The sequence below is a fragment of the Cetorhinus maximus genome, unplaced genomic scaffold (genome assembly GCF_964194155.1).
Source record: "Cetorhinus maximus unplaced genomic scaffold, sCetMax3.hap1.1 HAP1_SCAFFOLD_2243, whole genome shotgun sequence".
Classification (NCBI taxonomy): domain Eukaryota; kingdom Metazoa; phylum Chordata; class Chondrichthyes; order Lamniformes; family Cetorhinidae; genus Cetorhinus; species Cetorhinus maximus.
In genome coordinates this window covers 13,614-32,391 of record NW_027598182.1, presented here as the reverse complement: position 1 = coordinate 32,391, position 18,778 = coordinate 13,614, and the positions used below count along the sequence as shown (strand labels likewise).

General features: G+C 43.3%; 1 long non-coding RNA gene across 1 annotated transcript; it reads left to right on the top strand.

The window, feature by feature from the left end:
• Nucleotides 1-139: 139 nt before the first annotated feature.
• LOC144677141 (uncharacterized) lies at nucleotides 140-18,331 on the top strand. The gene is made up of 3 exons (XR_013575544.1): nucleotides 140-984; nucleotides 1,096-1,238; nucleotides 18,275-18,331. It is a non-coding gene; the product is annotated as an uncharacterized LOC144677141 (long non-coding RNA).
• Nucleotides 18,332-18,778: the final 447 nt, after the last annotated feature.

Here is an 18,778-nt window from a genome sequence, read left to right as displayed (position 1 = left end):
CCTTCTCAAAGGCAACTAGGGATGGGCAATAGATGCTGGCCCAGCCAATTGTGCCCACACCCCATAAATAAATTTAAAAAAAATGTTATTTTTTCAAAACCATAAACCGCCATGTGACCCCTTTTGTAAATAGTCCACTGGAGTCAAGTGGTTTCCAGCATCTTTAAAACTGCTTAATTACCTTTTCTTGTAAAATGCTGTCTTTTTCAGGAACAGCAGCAACCAGAGTCCTGCATTAACCCTTTAAGGGACAGTGTCTTTTAAAAACACACATTCTTCCAGAATGTTCTTAGTCTTGATAATGGACCATTTTCTGTGGTTAAAGTGTTCATGACAGATGAACCTTTTATACTCTGTGCCGCTATTAATAAAGCTTAGGATACAGTATGTTTTTTTAACCGAGCTCTCCACCTGTGCTGCCCGCCTTCAAAGATCTATGCACATGTACACCCAGGTCCATCTGCTCCTGCACACCCTTTAGAATTGTGCCCTTTATTTTATATTGTCTCTCCACATTCTTCCTATTAAAATGAATCACTTCACATTTTTCTGCATTAAATTTCATCCGTCACCTTCCTCTTGCCCAGTCCACCCACTTGTCTATGTCTTTTTGAAATTCTACATGATCCTCCTCACAGTTCATAATATTTCCAAAACAAAAACAGAATTACCTGGAAAAACTCAGCAAGTCTGGCAGCATCGGCGGAGAAGAAATCAGTTAACGTTTCGAGCCTTCATGGCCCTTCGGCAGAACTGCAGCCAATATTTCCAAGTTTTGTATCTGAAAACTTTGAAATGGTGCCCCATACACCAAAATATAGGTCATTACCTGTGGGAAGAGCAGTCGGAGAGGTGGACCTGTCAGCTGCTTGGAACCGGCCCGCGCTGAGTTCGAAAGGATAGTGAAAAAAACAAATTGTGACATCACAGGAAAGAAGAAATTTGATTGGTTGGAGAAGAAGCTATCTGGTGAGTATCTAGTAAGTTTTAAGGTTTATTCTATTCCTAAGGTTTAAAATAAAGTAGGAACTGTATTTTTTGGTAAGGTTTATTAAATAGGGCCAACTAAAATAATTTTCTACTTGGAATAAACAGCGAGAGTTCAGGGGATAAAACAGCGAGAGCCCGGGAGGCGAAACAGCGAGAGCCCGGGAGATAAACAACCGAGCGGAGAGACAGTTGAGAATTGAAAACAGCACGAGTATAGAAATGTAAATTTCTAAACAAGCACACGGAAAGTAAGAATTTATGGGCACCGAAGAGGGAGCCGATTTTTAAGGGCGAAGAATTTCTACTTTCTACTAATCTCCAGTTTATAGTCAATTGCACAAGAGTAAGGTTAAGATAAGTAAAAGTAATTAAAGTTTAAGCAAAGAAGTGATTTAAAAGGTTAAGACATGGTAGGACAGCTCAGCCAAGTGGAGTGCCCATCCTGTGGCATGTGGGGAGTCATGGACACTTCTCGTGACCCAGACTAGTCCATGTTCAGGAAGTGTCACTGGCTGCATAAGCTTGAACTCTGCGTTTCAGAGCTTGAGCAGTGGCTGGAGTCACTGAGGCGCATCAGTGAGGCAGAGAACTACGTGGATAGGTTCAGGGAGGTGGTCACAACTCAAGTTAGGGGCAAGCAAGCAGATACGGAATGGGTGACCGCCAGGCAGCCCAAGAGAAATAGACAGGAAGTGCAGGAGTCCTCAAGAGGGCCCGCTCACTAACCGGTTTTCCATCTGGATATCGGTGAGGGCGATGGATCCTTGGAAAAGTGCAGCAAGAGCCAAGCCCATGGCACCACAGGTGGCCTAGCTGTACAGGAGGGGAGGGAGAAGAGTGCAAGGGCAGTACTGATAGGGGATTCTTTAGTTAGGGGAGCAGACAGGTGTTTCTGCGGCTGCCGACGTGACTCCAGGATGGTTTGTTGCCTCCCTGGTGCTAGGGTCAAGAGTTATGGTGTCAGAGAACGGCTGCAGGACATTCTTGTGGGGGAGGGCGAACAGCTAGAAGTTGTGGTTCACATTGGTACTAACGATATAGGTAGGAAGGGGGATGTGGTCTTGCAAAATCTGCAAGCAGGACCTCTAAAGTAGTAATCTCCGGATTACTCCCAGTGCCACTTGCAAGTGAGCACAGAAGTATGCAGATAAGACAGATGAACGTGTGATTGGAAATATGGTGCAGGAGGGAGGGCTTTAGATTCCAGCGACACTGGGACTGGCTCTGGGGGAGGTGGCACCTGTACGAGCCGGACGGGTTGCATCTGAACAGAGCCGGGGTTGAGTTCTTTGTGAGTCATTTTGCTAGTGCTGTTGGGGAGGGTTTAAACTAACTCAGCAGGGGTGTGGGAACCAGGAGAGAATATTAGAAAGTAATACCAGGGTGCAAGGAATGCTGGGAGAGGCAGATAGCACTAAAATAGAGAAAAGTAAGTTAATAGATGGAGTTGGAGTAAGGGAGCACATAATGAAGTCTAAGTCAGGATTACACTGCATGTAAGTGAATGCATAGAGCATAGTTAGTAAAATTGGGGAGTTACGCGCACAGATTGCCTTGTGGGATTATGATGTTGTGGCGATAATGGAGACCTGGCTTAAGGAAGGGCAGATCTGGGTGTTAAATATTCCTGGTTACAAGGTGTTCAGAAAAGATAGGGAAGGGAAAACAGGAAGAGGGGTAGCGTTTTTGGTTAAGGAGAGTATTACAGCACTGGAGAAAGAGTATGTGTCAGAGGATTCAAAGACAGAATCAATTCGGCTAGAGCTAAGGAATAAGAAGGGTGCAATTACATTGCTCGATGTAATATATAGACCTCAGCTAGTGGGAAGGATATAGAGGAATAAATCTGCAAGGAAATTACAGAGAGCAGTTATAATGGGGGACTTTAATTACCCGTATATAGACTGGGATAGTGGTAGTGTAAGGGGGTCAGTGAGGGACAAGCATTCCTAGATTGTGTTCAGGAAAATTTCCTACAGTATGTGTCCAGTCCAACAAGAAAGGAGGCACTGCTAGACCTGGTTCTTGGGAATGAGGTGGGCCAAGTAGATCAAGTGACAGTGGGGGAACATTTAGGGGACAGTGATCATTGTATCATAAGGTTTAGGATGACGGAGGAAAAGGATATTGGGTCAATCCAGAGTGAGAATAATCAACTGGCAGAGAGCAAACTTCAATGGGGCAAGAAAGGAGCAGGGCCGTATAGACTGGAACCAAAGGTTAGCAGGAGAAACAGGAGCTGAACAATGGGCTACCTTCAAAGAGGAGATGGTTTGGGCACAGTCAAGGTATGTTCCTTCAAAGGTGAAGGGTAGGACAAACAAATCCAGAGCTCCCTGGATGACAAAGGAGATAGAAATTAAGTTAAAGAAGAAAAAGTTTGCTTACTGCAGGTGTCAGGTAGCAAATACAATTGAGAACCAAGCTGAATACAGAAGGTTCAGAAGGAATGTGATAAAGCAAATACGGGAAGCAAAGAGGGATTATGAAAAAAGACTGGCAACTAACGTAAAAGGAAATCCCACAGTATTCTTTAAGCACATCAATGGTAAAAGGAGGAGTATGGCTGATTAGGGACCAAAAAGGGGATTTACACATAGAGGCAAGAGGCATGGCTGAGGTGTTAAATGAATACTTTGCACCTGTCTTTACCTATGAGGCAGATGCTGCCCAGGCCATGGTGACAGAGGAGGAAACTCAGTCACTAGAAGGGTTTAAAATTGATAAGGAGGAGGTATTGGATGAATTGTCAGTACTTAAAGTTGATAAGGCACTGGGACCAGATGAGATGCATCCAAAAATATTGAAGTAAGTGAGTGTGGAAATTGCAGAGACACTGGCAATAATATTTCAATGTTCCCTGGATTCGGGGAAGGTGCCAGAGGGCTGGAGCATTGCAAACATTATTCCCTTGTTCAAAAAAGGTTGTAAAGATCTGCACTGCAATTACAGACCAGCCAGTTTAACTTCGATGGTGGGGAAACTTCTAGAAACAATTATTCAGGATAGAATTAATAGTCACATGGAAAAATGTGGACTGATTCGGAAGAATTAGCATGGATTTATTAAAGGAAAATCATGTCTAACTAACTTGGTGCAGTTTTTTGAAGAGGTAACAGAGACAGTTGATGAGGGAAAGGCTGTTGATGTGTATATGGACTTCCAAAAGGCGTTCAATACAGTGCCACACAACAGACTTGTGAGCAACATTATAGGTCATGGAATAAAAGGGACAGTGGATACAAAACATGGATACAAAATTGGCTGAGGGATAGGAAACAGTGAGTAATGGTTAATGGGTATTTTCCGGGCTGGAAGAAGGTTTGTAGTGGAGCTCCCCAGGGGTTGGTATTGGGACCCTTGCTTTTCCTGATATATATAAATGATCTAGATCTTGGTGTGCAGGGGACAATTTCAAAGTTTGCGGATGACAATAAACTTGGGAGAATTGTAAACTATGAGGAGCAGAGTGTAGAACTTCAGAAGAACATTGACACATTGGTGGAGTGGACAGACAGGTGGCAGATGAAGTTCAATGTGGAGAAGTGTGAGGTGATACACTTTGGTACAAAGAACATGGAGAGACAGTATAAAATGATACTATTCTAAAGGGTGTGCAGGAGCAGAGAGACCTGGGTGTATATGTACGTAAGTCATTAAAGGTAGCAGGACAGGTAGAGAGCTGCTCCTAAAGCATACAGCATCCTAGACTTCATTAATAGGGGCATGGAGTATAAGAGCAGGGAGGTTTTGATGAACACAGGTTTTGATAAGACACTGGTTACACCTCAGCTGGAGTATTGTGTACAGTTCTGGGCACCACACTACAGGAAGGATGTGAACGCATTGGAGAGAGTACAGAAGAGGTTTACAAGAATGGTTCCAGGGATGAGACACTACAGTTATGAGGAAAGATTGGAGAAGTTGAGACTGTTTTCCTTGGAGAGGAGAAGGCTAAGAGGAGACTTGATACAAGTTTTCAAAATCATGAGGAGTCTGGACAAAGTAGATAGATAGAAACTGCTCCAGCTCCTAAACGGATTGAGAACCAGAGGGCACAGTTTTAAACTGTTTTGCAAAAGAAGCAAATGCGAGGTGAGAAAAAACTTTTTCACACAGCGAGCAGTTAGGGTTTGGAATGCACTGCCTGGAAGTATGGTAGAGGCAGATTCGATTAAGGCATTCAGGAGGGCATTGGATGATTATTTAAATAGAAATGATGTGCAGGGTTACAGGGAGTAGGCAGAAGATTGGCACTAAGTTAAAATGCTCACAGAGCCAGTGCAGACACGATGGGCTGAATGGCCTCCTTCTACACCGTAACAATTCTGTGATTCTGTGATTAGGAAGAGCAAGGGTCCCAACACTGACCCCTGGGAATTCCACTCCAAACCTTTATCCAGCCTGAAAAACATCCATTAACCACTATTCTTTGTTTCCTGTCACCCAGCCAATTTCATATCCATGCTGCCACTGTCCCTTTTATTCCATTAGCTATAACTTTGATCACATGTCTATGTGCAGCACTTTATCAAATGTCATGTGGAAGTCATGTACACCACCTCAATGCATTACCCGCATCAACCCTCTCTGTTAATACTTCAAAAAGCTCCAAGTTAGTTAAACAAAACCATGCTGGCTTTCATTGATAAACCTGTATTTGTCCATGTGACTACAAATTTTGTCCCGAATTGCTTCTGAAAGTTTCCCACCGCTGGCGTTAAACTGACTGAGCCTGTAGTTGCTGAGCAGTGTACACCGTTTTTGAACAAAAGTGTAACATTTGCAATTCTCCAGTCCTCTGGCACCTCCCCAAGTCTAATGAAGACTGAAAAATTATGGCCAGTGCCTCCATGATTTCCACACTTCTCTGTGTCCTTGGATGCATCTCATCCGGTCCTGATGCCTGATCCACTTTAAGCACAGACAGCCTATCCAATACGTTCTCCTTATCAATTTTGAACCATTCAAGTGTCTGAACTACCTCCTCTTTCACCATGGCCTGGGTATCATCATCTTCCTCGATAAACACAAATACAAAGTATTCCTTTAATACCTGAGGCAGGCCCCTGCCTTCATATGTAAACCCTCTATTTGGTCCCTAATTGGCTCCACTCCTCCTTTTACCACCCTTTTACTAGTTATATGCCTATAGAAGATTTTTGGATAGTCTATCACGAGGGACAAAGTATTTGAGAAACTAATGGGACTAAAGGCAGACAAGTCACCAGGACCTGATGGTCTGCATCCAAGCGTTTTAAAGGAAGTGGCTGGAGAGATAGTGGAGGCATTGGTCGAAATATTCCAGAACTCTCTGGATTCTGGGAGGGTCCCAGCAAATTGGAAAACCGCTAATGTGACGCCCCTGTTCAAGAAGGAAGGGAGACAAAAAGCGTGAAACTATAGGCCAGTCAGCCGAACATCTGCTGTTGGGAACATGCTAGAGTCCATTCTTAAGGAAGACATAGGACATTTAGAAAAGCTTAACACAATCAAACAGAGTCAACATGGTTTTGTGAAAGGGAAATCATGTTCGACAAATTTGCTAGAGTTCTTTGAGGATGTAACAAGCAGAGTTGATAAAGGGGAACCGGTGGATGTAGTGTATTTGGATTTCCAGAAGGCATTCGATAAATTGTCACAAAAGGTTATTGCACAAGATAGGAGCTCAAAGTATTAGGGGTAATGTATTAGCATGGTTTGAGGATTGGTTAACACACAGAAGACAGAGTCGGGATTAATGGGTCTTTTACAGGTTAGAAAAATGTAACTAGTGGAGTTCCACAAGGATCAGTCCTAGGGCCTCAATTATTTACTATCTATATTAATGACTTGAAGGAGGGGGCAAAGTGTAAATTTGCTGACGATACAAAAATAGGTGGGAGGGCATAGACAGGTTGAGTGAATGGGCAAAAACTTGGCAGATGGAGTTTAATGTAAGAAAATGTGAGATCATGCACTTTGGTAGGAAGAATCAAAAGGCAGACTATTATTTAAATGGAGAGAGACTCCAAAAAAAGTGCAGCACAGAGGGACCTGGGTGTTCTTGTGCATAAAGTTAGCACGCAGGTGCAGCCATTAATTAAGAAGGCAAATGGAATTTTGCCCTGTATTGCTAGGGGGTTGGAGTTTAAAAATAGAGAAGTCTTGTTACAACTGTATAGGGTGTTGGTGAGGCTGCACCTGGAATACTGTACAGTTTTGGTCCCCGTATTTAAGAGAGAATATACTGGCATTGGAGGCAGTTCAAAAGAGATTAATTGGGCTGATTCCTGGGATGAAGGGGTTGACTTATCAAGAACAGCTAAACAAGTTAGGCCTTTATTTGTTAGAGGTTAGAAGAATGAGGGGTGAGTTTATTGAAATGTACAAGATTCTGAGGGGGCTTGACAGGGTAGATATTGAGAAGATGTTTCCACTATTGGGGGAATCTCGAACCAGGAGACATAGTTGCAGAATAAGGGGACACTCATTTAAAACTGAGATGCGAAGGAATTTCTTCTCTGAGGGTAGTGAATGTCTGGACTTCTCTACCCCAGAGAGTTGTGGAGGCTAGATCACAAAGTATTTAAAGAGGAGGTAGATAGATTTTTGAAATATTGGGGAGTTGAGAGCTATGAGGAACTGGCACAAGAGAGGAGTTGAGGCCTGGGGAAGATCAGCCATGATCTTATTAAATGGCGAGCAGGTTTGAGGGGCCGAATGGCCTACTCCTGCTCCTATTTCTTATGTTCTTATGTAAGCTCGGCAACCTGTGAGGAGCTCTCCTGGGAGACTTCCCTCAGGAACAGTGGCACCCCCACTGCCTACTACTGCCATCCTGTTCAAGGGGTTCCATTCACATACTCTCGTGACCCATCCACAAATAGGGTGAGGTCTGCTTCTTCTTGGGGCTCCTCGCAGATCCCACTGGGGTCTTCTGAGGTGATAGGTTCCTCGCACTCATGTGCTTCCACCATGTCCATACTACCTTCTGCAGGATCATCTCTGCAACTGGATCACCGGACTTGCACCCTAACTCTGGGTGGTAAAATTAAAGTGCTCACCTGTCTGGTGCGCCCAACCAATCAGTTCCTCAGTCACTGGTGGAGACTCTCTCGCAGCACCAATCTAAAAGACACTCGACACACAGTCAGCTGTAGGTAAAGTAAGCAGCAGTCTTATTCAGTATGAGTATGCATATAGGGGAATGCTCTCTCAGAAGCTCTAAGAGGCAATTCAAAGTTACACAGTTTCTGTTGGTTATATATATCATTTTTTGGATAACTCATCATTAACTCACAATGTTCTTAATCTTGTATGTCTAACTGTTACATCCTTATTTACAACATGAACATAGAATGACTTGTTTATTACCTCTGCAGTTCCGGAGGAATTTGTAAAACAATCACGGGATGACCTGACTTTATGTTCACAGTTCATTCCAGAACATAAACTTTGCTTATCTATCCTGATATTTTACTGCTGTGCCTAGTATTCTGCATATCTTGACCCTGAGGTCAAGCTATCAGTTTATTACAGTATAACTCAGACCATTCATCAACTTATCCTAACCCAAAGGTCACATTCCTTAGCTTATCATGGACTGACCCATAGGCTAGTCATTTAACTTCCGGGCCTGGCCAAAAGGTCATATTCATTCTAGTTTCTTTTTTTTTAACCGCAGACACTTTTAAAACTTACATCTGCAACTTGGCCAAGCCTGGGTAATCCCGTGATGCATCCTGATATGCCTCTTTACCACATTGTTTTGTAGATGCCAGTGTTGTAGCAGTACTGGAACAGCTTGGCTAGAGTCGCAGCTAGTTCTGAAGCACAAGTGTTCATTCAATACTACAGGCAGTCTGTTGTCAGGGCCCATATCCTTGACTGTATCCAGTCTCTTCATCTGTTTCTTGATTTCTTGTGGAGTAAATCAATGTGTTTGAAGACAGTGCGCTCCTATCAGGGCTGTAATGGACAGATGAATCTATGACAGGTAGATTGGTGAGGATGAGGTCAAGTAGGTTTGTCTCTCTGGTTGATCTTCTCACCACCTGCCGTGGGCCTAGTCTTGACAGATATGAACTTCAGGACTTGGCCAGCTTGGTCAGTAGTGGTACTACAGAGCCACTCTTGGTGATAAACATTGAAGTACCTCACCCAGAGTACATTCTGTGCTCTTACCACCTTCAGTGCTTCTTCCAAGTGGTGTTCAGCATGGAGGAGCACTGATTCATCAGTTGAGGGAGGGAGGTAGGTGGTAATCAGCAGGCGGTTTCCTTGCCCATGTTTGACTTGACTTCTCGGGGTCTAGAGTTGATGTTAAGGACTCCCAGGGCAACTCCCTCCTAACTGTTTATCACTGTGCCACGGGCCACCTCTGCTAGGTCTGTTCTGCTGGTGGGACAAAACGTACCCAGGGATGGTGATGAAGGAGTCTGGGACATTAACTGTAAGGTTGATTCTGTGAGTATGACTATGTCAAGCTGTTGTTTGACTAGTCTGTGAGAACGTTCTCTCAATTGTGGCACTGGTCCCCAGATGTTAGTGAGGACATCTCTGCAGGATCAACTAGGCTGAATGTGTCTTTGTCATGTGTAATGATTTGGATGAGGAGATTAAATGTAATATCTCCAAATTTGCAGACGACACAAAGTGGGGTGGGAGGCTGAGCTGTGAGGAGGATGCAGAGATGCTTCAGTGTGATTTGGACAAGCTGAGTGAGTGGGCAAATGCATGGTAGGTGCAGTATAATGTGGATAAATGTGAGGTTATCCATTTTTGTAGCAAAAGCAGGAAGCCAGATTATTATCTGAATGGCTATAAATTGAGAGAGGGGAACGTGCAACGAGACCTGAGTGTCCTTGTACACCAGTCGCTGAAGGTAAGCATGCAGGTGCAGCAGGCGGTAAAGAAGGCAAATGGCATGTTGGCCTTCATAGCCAGAGGATTCGAGTACAGGAACAGGGATGTCTTGCTGCAATTATACAGGGCCCTGGTGAGACCACACCTGGAATATTGTGTGCAGTTTTGGTCTCCTTATCTGAGGATGTACTTGCTATAGAGAGAGTGCAGTGAAGGTTTACCCGACTGATTCCTGGGATGGCGGGGCTGACATATGAGGAGAGATTGAGTCGATTAGGATTATATTCACTGGAGTTCAGAAGAATGAGGGGGAATCTCATAGAAACCTATAAAATTCTAACAGGACTAGACAGGATAGATGCAGGAAGGATGTTCCCGATGGGGGAGTCCAGAACCAGGGGTCAGCGTCTGAGGATACGGGGTAGACCATTTAGGACGGAGATGAGGAGAAATTTCTTCACCCAGAGAGTGGTGAGCCTGTGGAATTCGTTACCACAGAAAGTAGTTGAGACCAAAACATTGTATGTTTTCAAGAAGGCGTTAGATATAGCTCTTGGGGCGAAAGGGATCAAAGGGTATGGGGAGAAAGCAGGAGCAGGCTATTGAGTTGGATGATCAGCCATGATCATAATGAATGGCGGAGCAGGCTCGAAGGGCCGAATGGCCTACTCCTGCTCCTAGTTTCTATGTTTCTATGTCCAGTGCCTAAGTCGATGCTGGGTGGTAGTCCATTTTCATTCTTATTAGACACTTTTATAGCCGTTTGATACAACTGGGTGGCTTGCTAGGCCATTTCAGAGGGCAGTTACAAGTTCACCAATTCTTTCAGGCAACAGGCATAGTGCTAGAGGCTTGGAGAAAAGAAAAATTGTATCATTGTTTAAAAAGGGGAATAAGGATAGACTGAGTAATTACGTACCAGTCAGTCTAACCTTGATGATGGGCAAATTATTGGAAAAAATTCTGAGATAATTTATACTGTCATTTAGAAAGGCATGGATTAATCAAAGACAAACAGCTTGGATTTGTTAAGTAAAGATGGTGTCCAAACAACTCAACCAATTTTTTTTAGGAGGTAACGAGGAGGGCCGATGAGGGTAGCACATTTGATGTAATTACATGAATTTTAGCGGGATTTTGATCAGGTCCCATATGGCACATTAGTCAGAGAAGTAAAAACCCATGGAATCCAAGGTAAAGTGATAAGTTGGATCCAAAGGGTAATGGTCATTGGGTGTTTTTGTGACTGGAAGGCTGTTTCCAGTGCATAGAATTATACAGCATAGAAACAGGCCCTTCGGCCTATCGTATCCATGTTGGCCATCAAGCACCTATCTATTCTAATCCCATTTTCCAGCACTTGGCCCATAGCCCAGTATGCTATGCTGTTTCAAGTGCTCATCTAAATACTTCTTAAATGTTGAGTGTTCCTGCCTCCACCACTCCATCAGACAGTGTGATCCAGATTCCAACCACCCTCTGGATGAAAAAATATTTCCTCAAATCCCCTCTAAACCTCCTGCCCCTTACCTTAAATCTATGCCCCCTGGTTATTGACACCTCCACTAAGGGGAAAAATTTCTTCCTATCTATCCTATCTATGCCCCTCATTTTATATACCTCTATCAGGCCCCCCCCTCAGTCTTCTCTGCTCCAAGGAAAACAACTCTAGCCTATCCAGTCTCTCTTCATAGCTGAAACACTCCAGCTCAGGCAACATTCTGGTGAATCTCCTCTGCACCCTCTCAAGCCCAATCACATCCCTCCTATAGTGTGGCGACCAGAACTGCAGACAGTGCTCCAACCGTGGCCTAACTAGCATTTTATACAGCTCCAACATAACCTGCCTGCTCTTTATATTCTATGCCTCGCCTAATAAAGGCAAGTATCCCATTTGCCTTCTTAACCACTTTATCTAACTGTGCTGCTGCCTTCAGGGATCTATGGACATGTGCACCAAGGTCCCTCTGATCCTCTGTGCTTCTTAGGGTCCTACCATTTGTTGTGTATTCCCTTGCCATGTTAGTTCTCCCAAAATGCATCACCTCTCACTTTTCAGGATTAAATTTCATTTGCTACTGCTTTGCCCACCCTACCAGCCCATCTATATCTTTCTGTAATTTAAGACTTTCCTCCTCACTATTTACAACACCACCAATTTTCATGTCATCTGTGAACTTACTGATCATACCTCCTATATTCACATCTAGATCATTAATGTACACAACAAACTGCAAAGGTCCCAGCACCGATCTCTGTGGTACACCGCTCGTCACAGGCTTCCAATCGCAAAAACAACCTTCGACCGTCACCCTCTGCCTCCTGCCACTAAGCCAATTCTGGATCCAATTCGCCAAATTGCCCTGGATCCCATGGGCTCTTACCACCTTGACCATTCTCCCATGCGGGATTTTGTCAAAAGCCTTACTGAAGTCCATGTAGACTACATCAACTGCACTACCCTCATCTACACAACTAGTCACCTCCTCAAAAAATTCAATCAGATTTGTTAGACATGATCTCCCCCTGTCTTTCCAAGTAGAGATTAATCCTGTCCCTCAGAATTTTTTCCAGTAGTTCCTCTACCACTGATATTAGACTCACTGACCTGTAATTATCTGGTTTATACCTACTATCCTTCTTGAATAATGGTACCACATGTCCTCCAGTTCTCTGGCACCTCTCCTGTGGCCAGACAGGATTTGAAAATTAGTGTAAGAGCCCCTGCAATCTCATCCCTTGTCTCACATAGCAGCCTGGGATACATCTCATCTGGGCCTGGATATTTATCCACTTTTAAGCCTGCTAAAACAGCTAATACCTCCTCCCTTTCAATGTTAATTTGTTCAAGTATATCACAGTCCCCCTCCCTGATTTCTACACCTACATCACCCTTCTCTATAGTGAACACAGATGAAAAGTAATCATTTAAAGCCTCACCTATGTCCTCCGGCTCCAAGCACAGATTGCCACTTTGGGCCCTACTCTTTCCCTGGTTATCCTCTTTCCCTCAATATATATTTGCAAAATGCCTTGGAATTTTCCTTTACCTTGCCCGCCAGTGTTTTTTTCATGCCCCCTCTTTGCTCTCCTAATTACTTTTTTAAGTACCCCCGCCCCCTACACTTTCTATAGTCCTCTGGGGCTTCTGCTGTTTTCAGCCTTCTGTATCTGCCATAAGCCTCTTTTTTTTGTCTTATCCAATCCTCTATATTCCTTGACATCCAGTGTTCCCTGGACTTGTTGGCCCTGCCCCTCACTTTTATGGGAACATGTTGGCCCTGAACCCTCACTATTTCCTTTTTGAATGACTCCCACTGGTCTGATGTAGACTTTCCTACAAGTAGCTGCTCCCAGTCCACTTTGGCTAGATCCTGTCTTATCCTATTGAAATCAGCCTTCCCCCAATTCAGGACCTTTATTTCTGGTCCATCTCTGTCTTTTTCCATAACTATCTTAAATCTTAGAGTTATGGTCACTATCTCCGAAATGCTCCCCCACTGACACTTCTACTACTTGACCGGCTTAACTCCCTAAGATTAAGTCCAATACTGCCTCTTCTTTAGCAGTTCCTCAGGACTTAGTACTGGGTCCCTTGCTTTTTGTGGTATATATCAATGATTTGGACTTGAAAATAGAGGTATGATTAAGAAGTTTGAAGATGATATGAAAGTTGACCCTGTGGTTAATAGGAAGAAAGCTGTATTCTGCAGGAAGATAATACTGAACTGGTCAGGTGCACAGAGAAGTAACAAATGGAATTCAATCTAGAGACATGTGAGGTAAAGCGTTTTGCGGCGGGGGAGGCATTCCTAAAGCTAGCAGGAGAGGTCGCTCTTGCAGTTAAGAAGATGTACAGGATACTTTAATGGCCAGGGCATAGAGTATAAGAGTAAGGAAGTTATGCTTGAACTCATTACAGTCACATCATGCCCGTAAAGCTTTCTGGGCGATGGACACTATACAGTTTAAAAAAGCAACATAGCATCCTGACACTGTACCTTCACAAAATGCACTCTGGAGAGCCAGGTGACTTATTTTGTGGTTTCTGTACAGACAGAGACAGACATGTTTGAACATATCTCTGGGAAGTTATTTAAAATGCAAATAGCCTTTCCAGATGGAACAGATTTAAAATGGCAAGGCTGTTAGACTCACCGGCCCCATGAAGATGGGATTTCAAATAAAGTTACCAGGAGGATAATCATACCTGGATGTTGATGGGATATCAAACATTCCCCCATTGTATGACAATTACATTGGCTTCAGCTCATTTTGTGAACAATAGGATACATCATTACTGTCATCACGTGACTAAACCTGGCTGGTGAGAGAGCCAATACTTTATTGATCCATAAAGGTAGCCCAGTGGATCAGTCTGGCACCAACATCGATAGAAGAGACCTGCAAGACTATATTTCTTCACTACTGATATTTGACCACATCTTCGACTGAAAAGCCAAAAATATTCAACCTCCTGTGCCTTCAATTAACCAAGAGAAAACCCTTTGGGCCTGCAACATTTCAACCACCATCTTAAGGACTGTGTAAATAGGAAACCTGTTTCTTTTAACTCTGTTCATAATCTAAGTGCATGTTACATCTTTAGGAATCATCTTTTCTTGTGTGTGTGCATCTAGTGCGTATGAGGAGTGAGTATTGCGAGTACATTTGGGTGTTAGAAATAAATGTTTATTCTTTATTTTGATTTAAACATACAAGAAACCCTGTTTTGTGTCTGTTCTTTAAATATGCAGCACTCGGGGATAAAATGCTCCTCCTCTACAAATACAGTGTTGTGGTCTGCCAAGGAGTGAAGAAAGTGGGAAATTATCCCACATCCCTCTCCATCCATAACAAACTGTATAAAACACTAGTTAGACTGCAGCTAGAGTACTGCATATATTTCTGGTCACTGCATTACAGGAAAGATATGATCACACTAGAGAGGGAACAGAGACTTACAACGATATTACCGGGACTTGAGTGCGGCTGGGGCAGTTTTCCTTGGAACAGAGGAGGCTGAGGGGAGATTTAATTGAGGTGTATAAAATTGAGAGTCCTGGATAGAGTCAATAGGAAAAGATCTGTTTCTATTAGCAGAGAGGTCAATTTGCAGAAAACATGGACTTAAAGTAGTTAAACTTTGAGTTGAAGAGAAATTCTTTCACCCAGATGATGGTGAAGGTCTGGAACTTACTGCCCACAAGGAAGAAACCCTCATCGTATTTACAAATTACTTGGATGTCCACTTGAACTGCTATAACCGACAGGGCCATGCACCAAGAGTAGCAAGTGAGATTGGGCTAGATAATACTTTTTCAGCTAGCAAAGACACGATGGGCTGACTGACCTCCTCTGCAGTCATGAATTTCTATGATTCTGACACAAAAACACACACGGGAAAGGTGGAATATACTTAAAATAGATAAAATGCAGGAAGGTATTTTAGGGGGAAACAGTGACGTAGTGGTAACATCACTGGATGAATAATCCAGAAGCCCAAGCTCTGGGGACATTGGGTTAAAATCCCACCACAGAAGCTGGTGGAATTTAAATTCAATTAATAATCTGGAATTGAAAAGCTAGCCTTAATAATGGGGACCATGAAACCATGATGAAAGCAAAATACTGCGGATGCTGAAAATCTGAAATAAAAACAGAAAATACTGGAAAAACTCAGGTCTGGCAGCATCTGTGGAGAGAGAAGCAGAGTTAATGTTTTGAGTCCGTATGACTCTTGTCATAAAAATCCATCTTCTTCACTAATGCCCTTTAGGGAAGTAAATCTGCCCTCCTTAGCGGGTCTGGCCTATATGTGATTGCAGACCCACAACAATATGGTTAACTCTTAACTGCCTTCTGAAGTGGTGTGACAAGCCAATTAGTTCAAGGGCAATTAGGGTTGGGCAGATATGATGGCCTTGCCAGAGATGCCCTTATCCTATAAAAGAATAAAAATAACTTGAAAGAAACAGCATGCCAGGTGAAATGTGGGATATGCTTAAAAACAATGAGCAGGGAAAAGTGAAATATAGAGGAACAGAACGGAACCATTACCTGTGGCGTCCCCCAAGGATCTATCCAAGGTCCCCTCCTATTTCTCATACGCATGCTTCCTCAGTTCTGAATATTTGGTTTGAAATGTTCTCTGTTTCTCCCACTACAGATGTTGCCAGTCCTGCTGAGTATTTCCAGCATTTTCTGTTTTTAACTCAATCCATCCCTATCCCTAGTAACTATCTGAGGCAGAATCAGACTGTTTGTAACCTTGATGTCATAATTGACCCCAAGCTGAGTTTCTGATCAATTATCTGCACCATCACTGAGACTGCCTATTTCTACCTCATAACGCCATCCAACTCCCTCCTCTGTCTCAGCTCATCTACTGCTGAATCCCTTATTACCTCTAGCCTTGACTATTCCAATGCATTCCTAGCCAGTCTCCGATGTTCTACCCTCCATAAGGTCATCAAAACTCTGCTGTCCATGCCCTAATTTGCACCAAGTTTGATTTCCCTATCACCCCTGCATTCACTGACCTACATTAGCTCCCAGTTAAATTACAAGGAGAGGTTACACAAACTTGAGTTGAATTCCCTGGAATTTAGGAGGTTGAGGTGTGATTTGATCAAAATTTTCAAGATATTAAAGGGAACTGATAGGGTGAGAGAAACTATTTCCACGGGCCAGGACTAGGGGGCAGAGTCCAAAAGTTAGAGCCAGACCTTTCAGGAGTGAAATTAGGAAACTCTTCAACACACAAAGGTTGAAGTTTGGAACTCTCATAAACTGAAATTAATACTTGATCAATTGTTAATACTACATCTGAACTGATTATTGTTAGCCAAAGGGATTTTTTTAAGGGATTTGGGTAAAGGTGGGTATATGGAGATAGGTTGCAGATCCAGTCATGATCTCATTGAATGGCTGGGTGGGGGGGTGGGTGGCTAACTGGCCTCCTTCTGTTCCTATGAAATATAAAAGAAAAACAGGACAAGTGGAAAATTTTGGATTTTTTTTAGAGCAGTACTCCCAGAGAAACAGGAAATATACTTAAAAGTACAAGTTCTTATTTCTGATTTCCATACTGCCCTTTGACATTGTCATCTGAAAACATCAAGTTCCACATGTATGCTGATGACTCCACTGTCTCTAAGTATAGGGGGAATCATCCGCTCTTGAGTCTAAGTCTGGTGGCGGGCAGGAAAGTCTGGACACTTCTTCTTCACACCCCACCTCCCCTCCCCTCCCCTCCCCGTCCCTTCCCTGGACACTCTACTTCTCCTTCCTCGCTGCACCTGCCTCCACTGTCCAGCCTTCAGTCCACCCTACACCCACCTTCCCTGCTTCACCTGCCTCCTCTATCCAGCCTTGGCGCAGATTTTCCTACTGGCACTCTATGAGTGAAGTTATGCGAGGTTCCCAAGAAGGTGAAAGCAACATCTACAGCCCTCAAAGTCATGGAAGAGGTGAAGCTCACAAGGTGCACACCACTTATATATAGTTGTAAAACTGAACTTTCTAAATTCTCACAGGTGGGGAATTTAGTTTGGAGGGTGAACTTAATTCTGGCAAGGTGGCTTTTTAATGAGCGTGCATGAGATGCTAATGCATGTGAATGGAATTCCCGACATTGCTCGTCGGAAAACTCGACCCGGCTGGAAAGTTGGGAGAACAAATTTCACATAGCTTATCCCGCTGTTGGGATACAGATTTTTTGCCTTCCACCAAATGATTCTGGCCACTGATGGAACCGGAAGATTCTGCCCCATGTTGTTGCCTCCCAAATCCGTGTCCATCGTTTCTGCAAATCCATGTTTGAAGCTCTCTAATAGGGGTTCCATCACTGCTGGAACAGCCCGAATCAAATCACAAATGGACTGTGTGCTGCCTCATCCCTCATCCTCCCTGACCTGTCTGCAACCTTTGACAGCTGACCACGCCATTCACTTCCAACACTGAGAAGGATCCCGCTTAGAAAGATTGGGATCAAGATTTGCAGGCAAAACTACAATTGAACAATGGGCTGCCTTTAAAGAAGAGAGAGTTTGGGTACAGTCCTCCGAGGGAAAGGTAGGACAGATAAAGCCAGACATTCCTGCATTCTGAAAGAGATAGAGAGTAAAATGAAATTGAAAATAGGTGCATCTAAAAGGTCAGGTTGATAATACAAATGAGAACCAGTCTGAATATAGAAAATTCAGAGGGGAAGTGAAAAAAACAAATAAGAGCAGTAAAGAGACAAGAAGAGATAAGAAGAAACCGGCAGCTAATAGAAAAGACTACCCAAAAGTCTTCTATATGAATATAAATAGTGAAAATATGGTAAAAGGATGAATGGAGCCATGTAGGGACCTAAAAAGAGGATTAATGCATGGAGGCAGGGGACATGGCTGAGGTACTAAATGCGCCCTTTGTATCTGTCTTTACCAAGGAAGAAGATGCTGCCAAACCCATAGTGAAAGAGGAGGTGTTGAGACATTGAATGAGGTAAAAACAGATAAAGTAGAGATATTTGACAACCTGGCTGTACAAGTTTCACACCATTTAGAAAGTATCCTTATTTTCTATTAACTCTACCAAAGTGAGTAATCTCACTTTTCCCACATTATACACCATCTGTCATCTTAGTGCCCACTCACTGAACCTGTCTGTATTCCTTTGCTGAGTCTTTTTATCTTCCTCACAGCATACATTCCCACCTAGCTTTGTATCATCAGCAAACTGGGATATATTATCCTCAGTCTCTTTGTCTAAGTCATTAATATAGATTGTAAATAGCAAAAGCTTCAGTATAGATCCTTGCTGAACTCCACTAGTTACAGCCTGCCAATCTGAAAATGACTCATTTAATCCAGAGGCCCGAACAATCCCCATCCACCACTACTCTCCTCCGTCTGGCTGACCTTGTTCTCTCACTGAACAATTTCTCCTTAAA